We start from the raw sequence: 10,170 nt of genomic DNA, 5'->3' as shown, positions 1-10,170 counted from the left end.
GTGCAGGGTTCCCAAGCCCACCTCGACGGCCCCAAATGACTATTTGAGCATTTAAAATATTTAATAGCATTTAAATGCCCAAATGCAAATAGAGTATGATTTAATCAAGAGCCCAAATATGTCATGGAGAAATGTGCATCACCTCTGGTTATTGCTTCTAGCATTTTCCAGAAAAGATGTACATTTTTGAAAGCCATTTGGATTCACTTAGAATATTTTAGTTGAACCTAGTGAATTCCTTTGATGCTAGGGTTTAGGCAATTCCCATTTCAATTTTCTTTCAAAGTTTAAACATGATGCACACATGAAGTTAGCCTAGTGCAATGTCAGAAACTAGGGATGTGACAACTCGCCCCCACTAAACAAGAATCTCGTCCCGAGATTCAAGACGTGAGGTAAGAAGACAAAGGGGACACTAGGTATCACAAACTTCATGATCCAACTGTCTTCTCGAGGTTGTTTATTTGTTGACTCAAAATTATCTTGACGTCTTCATCCAACCCGATGACGTCGGAAAGAAACTCTATCGGAAAGGATCATTGAAACTCTTCATACCAGGCTAAGGCAATTCACAAATGATCGTTTGAAGGAGTTCTAAGAAATGGTATACTCAGCTTAAAAGGGAGCTAGGATTTTGAGACAACTCGACAATGGAAGGCACATTCCGATTGTTACCGAGGATTTAACCCAGTGACTGAGCGTGCTCTCAAGAACTTGAGCATTTCCATATTCATCAAGGTTTTACCAATATCCGCTTCAAGGATCCTGGCAATACAACATTCTACCATGATGAATACCGGTGGAGGATGTAGACGCAAAGGAAGATAACACTTTCTCAGATTTCACCTTAGAGAGGCCAAGAGGACAAAATCTGGATGATCGACCGAGAGACATTTAGCACTCCGCTTCTAATGTTCTCCTTGATGTGCTAGCGTAACCCATTTATAGATAAGGTTTGATATCTAGAACATCAAGTAAAAGGTCGGACTTCGGAAGACAAGGATTTATAAGGAACACTTCTGGAAAAGTCACATGAAATCCCTATAGAGAAGATGGGCAAATTGCTCATTCAAGATACTACAATGATAGATCTTCCGGCTAGGTGTGTCGGCCCAAACATCAACCTTGCCAGAGCCTACATCACAGATCTTAAACTCTGACCGAATAACCGACCCGACCAGTGATTAATATCACATCCAAGAGCATCTCTAGCCCTTTCTCTAAAACTAACACCTAATGTGTAAATCCTTAGATCCAATTATACAAAAAGAGTGCACACCTAGTTCTTTTCCTAAGACCGAACTCTCTAAAAGGAATCTATGATAATTCTTCAACCATTTTTCTCACATAATCCATCCAAGTTTATATTTGTACAACATATTCATTCAAAACTTGATAATTCCAGTACACAAATTTCAGCAACATTTTCGGATTTAAATATTCAAATTCAAATGCACCGTGTGGTTCAAATAAAGTAATAATTCAAATAAAACATGATAAAAGCACAGAGAATCAAGTGCTATAAAGGTGCACAGATTTAAAATATAAAATTTAAACACACCGGCCCTAATGGTGACTTTTAAAATATCTTAATGGTGAAGTTTTGCAAAAGGTCACACAATCAATCTATGCCTTTTTATCGCATTAGAATGTCGGAATAGTATGTCTCCTTGCACATTTGTAATATTATGCATGCGTGTGAATGAATAATAAAGCATGTAAGGCAGATGGCGTCCTTTTAAATCTTATACTAGCATATGAGTGATTCATAATGTTTTCTACTTTGCATTTCACGACACATCAATAAAGTTAGGTCATTTTGAAATCACATATTTTCTAAATATAGCAGGTAGCTACCCTGAACTCCAATGGGTGGTCGGCTTCCCATCACCCAAGCAGTCACTCTTTGTCCTGGATAGCAGGGCAATTGCTTTTATATTTTCTATCAAGAAACAAATGTACACTTGGTTCATGTATGGAGATGAAATTGTTGTAAGTTATGTTTTTAATGTGCAAATTTTCCAAGTGTATGCGCCCTATGGAATTTATGAAAGTATAAATCAGTTGAGATGGCCCCAAAATATTGCATGTCTTATTGGGTTACCAAGTAAAATCATGTTTGTTGGTAAGCCTATGAGTGTGGATTTAATCAATAGCTAAAGTCCAGTTTTTAGCAGTTACATTAACAATAAAAAGTCGGGTAAATCATAGTGCTCACATACAAAAACTAACTATTTATCGTCACCAATGTACGAAGTGTACCATATCCAAGCTTTTGTGAAAAACTTTAAAAAAACATGTCTATAGAAGAAACATTTCACCCAACATAAAGATCCAGAGTAGGTTTTCTTTGCTTCCACTGTTTGGACACGCTGATCGTCGGCACATGCATGCTCTAATTCGCCGTCTTTAGCTACCGTGTGCATTCGATCTCACCCTGCCATCTCATGTCCTCTACTCCCGTCGTCATTCATATTACTTATGATGACTTGCTGCTGCACATGCACTTGTTAGGTAGAAACTACGACCTCACACAGCATATATTACGCGGCTTTCCTCGTACGTGAAACCGTGGTCCGCGACACTCCCTAACGAACGGACATTTTGGCTGCCACGGTTTGGACACGCTGATCGATCGGCACATGCATGCTCTAGTCATGCACTTGGCTAAACTACAAGCTCACACATCTATCCTCTTACACGGCTTTCCTCGTACGTGAAACCGTGGCCCAACGACGCCCAACCCAATGAATCCTCCCACTCCAAATCAGTGTCACCTCACCATTGATCCTGATACATCCATGCATGAAATGTTGCACGCGCAGCGGGCCGGCGCCCCAGCCATCACCTCTTCATCAATTCCGGCCTAATCGGTCACTTGCAGAAAGTTGTAGTAGCTTTTTGAAACAGCAAGCCAATTTTGTGGTAGATTTGGTAGATTTTTTAAAATGCCGTAGTTTTTTTATAAACCCTAACCCGAGATGTGATAGTTTTATGCTATTTACTCTGTCATGTATTTTCACCAATCACAAAGCACATTCTTTCCTGAGCCACAAACCATCCCGTCGCATCTCTTTCTCTGTATATCTCCTCCCTCCCTCTTGACATGGCATCCAACTTCAAGGGAAAAAGAAAGACATTTCACCCAGCAGAATCATCTAGCTAGGTAGAGTGGGTTTTTTGGTCTCCACGTACACGGTTTGGACACGCTGATCGATCGGCACATGCATGCTCTAGACGCCATGTGGGGCCGCATGTGGAGCCCTTCCGCCATGTGGGGCTGCATGTGGAGCTCCGGGAGCAGATCCGGCAGCGGCAGTGACCCCCAGCACGAGCGGCGCGTCCGGTCGGACGGCTCGAGGAAGCGCGGGGCGAGGAAGTGGACCAACCGCGGCCTCTCGCCGCCGCCGAGCTTCCGCGTCCGGGAGACCGACGAGTACGACTGTCGGCACGGCCATACGCCGTCCTCGGCTGCGGGCTCGTCCTCGGCGGCGAGATCTTCTTCGTACATCGGGAACTCCTCTTCCGGCACGGGCCTTCTCCCCGTGAAGAGGGAGTGGTCGGAGGAGCCGGAGGAGGTCGCTGTGAAGCTGGAGCCTGAGGAGCTCGGCAGCCGCGGAGTCATCGGGCCGGAGGACTTCGTCGCCGATGTCGGAGCGACAGCACCACTACGAGGAGCTTGAGCGAGCAGGCGAAGCGACAGTGCCACTACGAGGAGTTCGAAGACCTCGTCTTGAAGCAGGCGGTTGCGGCCAACCTTGCCGCCAAGGAGAAGGACGACGAGTGGCGGCGCATCCGCGGGGAGTAGAGGGAGAAGTACATCGACCTTGGCAGCTCTGGCGAGGAGGATGGAGCTCCTCCACGACGTCGTTCATGGCCGCGAGCTCGCCGCCGTGAGATCTCCACCACCTCTAGTACTAGTATTGATGTAGTATGTAGTATGAACTAATGTTTATAGTGTTTGATCATGTGATGAACTAATATATGTAGTATGTGATGATGAACTATTATGGTGCAATTTTTCCCGCGAATCCGTTTGGTTTCATCTACGGTTTCTGATCTGTTGCGCTCGTTCTCGACCCGCAAATGAGTTTTATGCCAAACTGCAAATGCGTTTTGCGAGTCGGGATTTTGCGGGGTCTGCTAGAGTTGCTCTGATAGGCAATTTGCCCTCACTGGAATCTGGTCCTTCCTTATCTTCCACACCAAACAGTAAACAAAATGGCAAAAAAGAACTCGATTATCTTCCACACGAAAGAGCATTCGGCATAACTCTGGGAATAACTCGTGGAAGGGACCGTTACACATAGCACTGTCAATTCGTTCGCGGAGCCATCGACGTCTCCAAGTGAATTGATCGTCCTAAAAACCCATATCTTCCACTTGACAGTCAACAATGGCATCTCTGAAACTTTGCATCATGCACCACCCTCCTTTTCATGTCAGTACAGTATCCTATTAAAGTCTCCGAGAATCACCCAGGGTAATTGCACTTGCTGGGCTAGGTATCAAAGATAACCCCACGAGAGGTGTTTATCTCCCCACCGGGGCTCACCATAAAACCCTGTTAGCCTCCACGAGAGCTGAAATGTGATGTACTTCACATTAAGTAAAGGGAGGGGATTTGTAGCACGCGGGGCGAGGGCGCGGTCCCATTTTTCTTTTGGTTTTTGATGTTCGGTCTTTCATATTTTTCAAATAAGAAGTCCAAATTAAATTTCGTTTGCATATTCATGTTTCAAGCTCGAGGGCTTTCAAATGAGACATTTTTCATATGTTTTGATGAGTTTTTGGTACGAGCGATCAACAATATCGTAGGTTTCAGAACATGTGACCGACAAAATTGTTTCAACTTATGAAACTTGGTACGAGCAACCAATAAAATCCTAAGTTTTTCAATCCGTGGTAGACAAAATTGTTTCAAAAACTAAAAATTAATACTTGTCGTGCCCTCGTGCGGGATACAACGACCTTGCGGATCGCGAGGCAATTGGGCGACCGGCACGGCCGGGCAGGTGTGTGTCCCGGCATCTACGGGCCCTTGCCAAATTCCGAATAAATAAGAACTCCAAGAAAGCTCATGTAAACTGTTTCATCATATGCTGCCTCTTCTTTTTTTTTTTTGAAATGGAACACACGTATTCCGTTAAGGCTCAGCTAGATCGCTGGCCACCAAACGACTTACATCGTCAGGGTAGTTCGCGTCGCACACAGCATGGAACTCGTGGCACTGTCCAGCACCCTTGGCTATGCTGCCTCTTTTTGTTACGGCTCCCCAAAACAACAGGGGAAAAAATCCTATACGCACCGGATAGTTCACCTCATCACGTAAGGCCCCTTCCAGTAGTTGCCACGTGTCTTCACCGATCACAAAGCACCTTCTTCCCTGAGCCACAAACCATCCCCATCGCATCTTTTTCTCCGTATATCTCCTCCCTCCCTCTTGACATTTCATCCAACTTTCATGTAAAAAACTTCAAGGAAAAAAGAAAGACATTTCACGCAGCAGAATCATCTAGCTAGCTGGAGTGGATTTTTTGGCTGCCATGGTTTGGACACGCTGATCGATCGGCACATGCACGCTCTAGTCATGCACTTGGCTAAACTACAAGCTCATATAGCTATCCTCTTACGCGGCTTTCCTCGTACGTGAAACCATGGCCCAGCGACGGCCAACCCAATGAATCCCCCACTCCAAACCAGTGTCACCTCACCATCGATCCCCCATGCACGAAACGGGCGTGCACAGCGGGCCGGCGCCACATCCGTCACATGGGGGCTGCTCACGGGTCACGGCTGTGGCTATCAGGAGCCTGCGTGCCTTTATAACGGGCCGGCGGACCTCCGGCCGATCACGCTCGAGGAAAGCCGTGCGTAATAATGGACCGTGAAGGCTTCGTCGCCGTCCTGGTGGAGCTGACTCTCATCTTCTTGGCCGTGTTTCTCGGCTGGTTGGCCGTGGAGTTCCTCGTCAAATGCTTTTACTTGGCGAGGAAGGTGGTTCGCTGGATCCGGGGCCGCGCCGATGGCCTGGCGGTGGGAGGGGATGGCCAGGCCGAGGCGGCTGGAGGGGCCGGCCAGGCGGCCGGCGCCGCTGTGTGAAGCTCCAACAACGCTGCTAGCTCCTTCACCGGCCGTGCGTACCTCCGGCAGGTAAGTTCGATCTTGCGCTATATATGTACCATATGCATGCTGCTTTGGTTTTTCCTTTTACGGGGTCTGTGTTGGTTGTGCTTGTACCGTCCGGGCTAATCTGCCGGCCGGATGTCTTTGCCTAGGTGGTGGTCCTCGACGATTCTGTCGGCGTCCCGTGGAAGAAGGCTTGCTGTGGAGCGGACCTGCGCCGGAGGAAGACGTACGGACACGGACGTGGAGCTAGTAGCATGCATTCTGGGATCTGCTTGTACTATGATGGAAACGGCCAGTTCATCATCAGTTCTCTTCTACTTCATCGTGTGTTGTTTTATGCATGCTTTGTGTTTAATGCTACCTAGCTACTACTAGGAAGTACTACAGTATCTAGCATGCTTCTGTTCTGCTTGCAATTCTGCACTTGGCCGTAGGGACTTTTGTTAGGTTGATCTCTATCCCGTACGAACCCAACGGGTCGAACGGCCCCTGACTCGCGCCCTGATCGGGGGCGCCCAACCAAACAATGGTTGGTGGGCCCCTGTCGCCAGCGCAATATAAAGAGGTGGGGTGCCGGGGCACGAATTACGAGGTTGACCGTGCACCACAACACCACCGAAACACCAATCCGATCTAGGGTTTTGCGCTAGGCCGACGGGAAGCTCCACCGCCACCACCTCGCCCACACTCTGCCATCATCATGGCCGGTGCTGGATCGAGTTCATCCACACCAGGAGAAGGTAGGTTCACTGGATCTCCTAGCCCACTCCGATCTAAGGTCCTATCAATGGTATCAGAGCCAGATCGGGCTAGTTAATTTCGGTACAGAGAAACAAAAACAGAAAAGAAAAAGACCTCCCCTCCCCCAAGAACCCTAGACAGGGCAAAGTAAACCACCGGATTTTGGCCTTGAGCCTCACCGGCAAAGAGCGCCACCGCATGCCGCGCCTGTTTCTCTCGATCCCCACACGCATCGGCAAGCCGAGGTGCGGGGACGAAGAACCACCGGAGCTAGCAATTGCTCTCGGAAAAGAAAGGAAAAAGACACACACAGAAAAAAGGGAGGAGGTGAGCACCGCGGCCAAATCCCTCGGCGGCGGCGCGCTCACCGCGAGGGAGGACGCGCCACCGACGAGGAGGATAGCCACGGCGCGATCTGGCTGCACTCTTCCTCTCGCTGAAATGAAAAACGGGGATCCTCTCTGTCTCTCTTGGAAACGGAGAGGGGAGGGGAAGGGGAAGGGCCTGGCTTGTCGGGGTGCCGCCTGGGCTCGCCGCTCCGCCCTGGCTCGCTGCGCCAGCGTGGCTCGTGGAGCCGTCACCGAGCGAGCGGGCGAGAGAGGAGCGAGCGGCCGAGAGCGAGGCGAGCGGCGCGTGGGGGAGGAAAGTGACCGAGGGTTTCCCTCGGTGCCAGTTTTTGTTTCCCCGATGCCGTTGGATCGCGATGGACGGCTTAGATGCAAAACCTAGAGCCAACCGGGCCTACTGGGCTGGCTTGGCGGCTGGGCGGCGCAAGGCCGAGGCCCGCCGGGCGGCTGGACTGCGCTGCGGCCAGGTCGGCCCGCGCGAGCGTGCTGCTGCAGGCCGTGGACCGGGCAAGAGGGCAGGCCGGCGCTGTGCTGCTCGTTTTTATTTTAAGTTTTTTGTTATTTGTCCAGTTTTTTGCAGATTTCAAATAGTGTTTTCTATGCAATTTTTTCCAACAAAATTTTTTGTTTAGAAAATAGAAAAGTAAACAGAAAAAGTTCTGAAAATGAAAAAACTAAAATTTTCAGAAAAAGAAATGTTCATGAATTTTACAGAGATGATAATAAAGTTCATGAATTTTTATTTTTATTTTTTATCAAAGAAAAGTTTCTGTAAAAGTAAAAAGTTCGTGAATTTTTTATTCACGTTTTTCCGCTGCGTAAATAAATAATTAGTGCTCTTTAAAAAGAAAATAAAAGTTTAGATAGAATTATGTTTTTAAGAGCATGTTAAAGTAATTATTGAAATGATATGATTATGTTATTTTTTATGACCAACGTTATTAATAACATGATCATGTTCTATTATTGAAATTTAAAGGTGCATTTATTTCTAATATTTTGCCCAACGGTAATATAGATTTAATTGCATAGACAATTGTATGTTTAATTTGACCAACGTTAGATTATTGCATATGATTGTTTTATTGATGTCACTTAAATTGTGATTTCAGGAGGCTTTCACTTGATGAGTTGCCTAAAAGAAGTTCCGACACTCAGAGGTGACAACCACACTGAGTGGAGGAAGAAAGTTGATCTGGCATTTATTTGTGCTGATCTTGACTGGGTTATGGTGAAACCACAGCCGGTCAGACCCACAGAGCCAGTAAGAGAGGGCATTGATGATGATGATGCATGGGCTAAAAAGAAAGGGGACTATGCTCTTTTGGAGCAATCCTACCTCATAGATAACCAAAAGTGGGTCAATGCAAACAAAAAGTGCATGGCTTTTATAAAGAATACAGTTGAGAGCGCCATTGTGGGCTCCATTCCAGAGTGCACTTCCGCAGGGGAGTTGCTTACAAAGATAAAGAGCCAGTTCACTGGCTCTTCAAAGATCTATGCTACCCAAGTGTTAGAGCAACTGGTGATAGAACGCTACACAGGTGGTAGTCGTGGAATAAGAGAGCACATCCTCAGGATGAGCAATATGGCAGCAAAGCTCAAGCCCATGGATGCGGATCTGGAGATCAAACCAGCACTCCTGGTCCACCTGGTCATGGCTTCACTGCCACAGGAGTTTGCAACTTTTGTTGTAAACTATAATATGTCACCTGGAACATGGGACATTGAAAAGACAATAGCAATGTGTGTCCAAGAAGAGGACAGACTCAAAGCCGCACATGGTGGTTCAATCAACTATGTGAAGGATTGGAAGAAAAAGAACTACAATCAAAACAACAAAAGTTCTCCTTCAAAGAATGGAAAAGCCCCCTATCAGCATCAGCAACAGCCTTTCTCAGTGAACAAAGACACGTGTCTCCACTGCAAGCAGAAAGGGCATTACAAGAAAGACTGCGCTGCTTGGTTGAAGTCAGTCATGGCAAAAAGAGGTAACAATATAGTTTCATTTGTCAATGAATCCTTGTATACACAGTTTTCAAAATCCACTTGGTGGATTGATTCAGGGGCAACTGTTCATGTTGCAAATTCTTTACAGGGATTCCATTCGACGCGAACTACGCTAAGAAGCGAAAGACGCATTGAAGTGGCAAACGGAGTTGAAGCAGAAGTTGAAGCTGTCGGTGATATCTCCTTGGAGTTAGCTGGCGGATTCAATCTTCTACTTAGAGATGTTTTATTTGTTCCATCTTGTCATAGAAACTTAATTAGTGTTTCTTGTTTGGACAAAGATAATTATGAATGTCATTTTGGACATGGCAAGTGTGCCATTTGGTATAATAATGCTTATGTGGGTGATGCTTTACTCCATGATGAGCTTTATTTGTTATCACTTCATAAAAAAGTTTATTCCGTTTGCAATGTGACCGAAAATGGTTCCGCGTCGAATAAAGAGCAAAAGAAAAGAAAAAGAACATTCGACTCATCGAAACTATGGCACTGTCGTTTGGGCCATATTTCGAAGGGGAGAATAGAAAGATTAGTCAAAAGTGAAATTCTTCCTCCGTTAGAATTTTCAGACTTAGAACAATGCATAGATTGCGTTAAAGGAAAGTACGTAAAACAAATCAAAAAAGGTGCAATCCATAGCACAGGCACACTAGAAATCATCCACACTGATATTTGTGGACCATTTCCGGTGAAAAGTGTGGATGGATATGACTCGTTCATAACATTCACAGATGATTACTCTCGCTATGGATATATTTATCCAATCAAAGAAAGATCTGAAGCGTTGGATAAATTTAAAATATTCAAAGCTGAAGTTGAAAATCAGCATGATAAAAGAATAAAGATAGTTAGGTCCGACCGTGGGGGAGAGTACTACGGTCGGCACACTCCATATGGCCAAGTCCCTGGACCTTTTGCAAAGTTCTTGCAGGAGACTGGCATA

General features: G+C 46.2%; 1 long non-coding RNA gene across 1 annotated transcript; it reads left to right on the top strand.

The window, feature by feature from the left end:
- The first annotated feature begins 5,755 nt into the window (after window positions 1-5,755).
- On the top strand, window positions 5,756-6,529 carry LOC123098941 (uncharacterized). Its single transcript, XR_006448049.1, has 2 exons — window positions 5,756-6,153; window positions 6,279-6,529. It is a non-coding gene; the product is annotated as an uncharacterized lncRNA (long non-coding RNA).
- The last annotated feature ends 3,641 nt before the right edge of the window (window positions 6,530-10,170 follow it).

This window comes from Triticum aestivum, chromosome 1B (genome assembly GCF_018294505.1).
Source record: "Triticum aestivum cultivar Chinese Spring chromosome 1B, IWGSC CS RefSeq v2.1, whole genome shotgun sequence".
Classification (NCBI taxonomy): domain Eukaryota; kingdom Viridiplantae; phylum Streptophyta; class Magnoliopsida; order Poales; family Poaceae; genus Triticum; species Triticum aestivum.
Note: the sequence above shows the minus strand (reverse complement) of the source record. Positions and strands in the feature narration are given on the sequence as shown.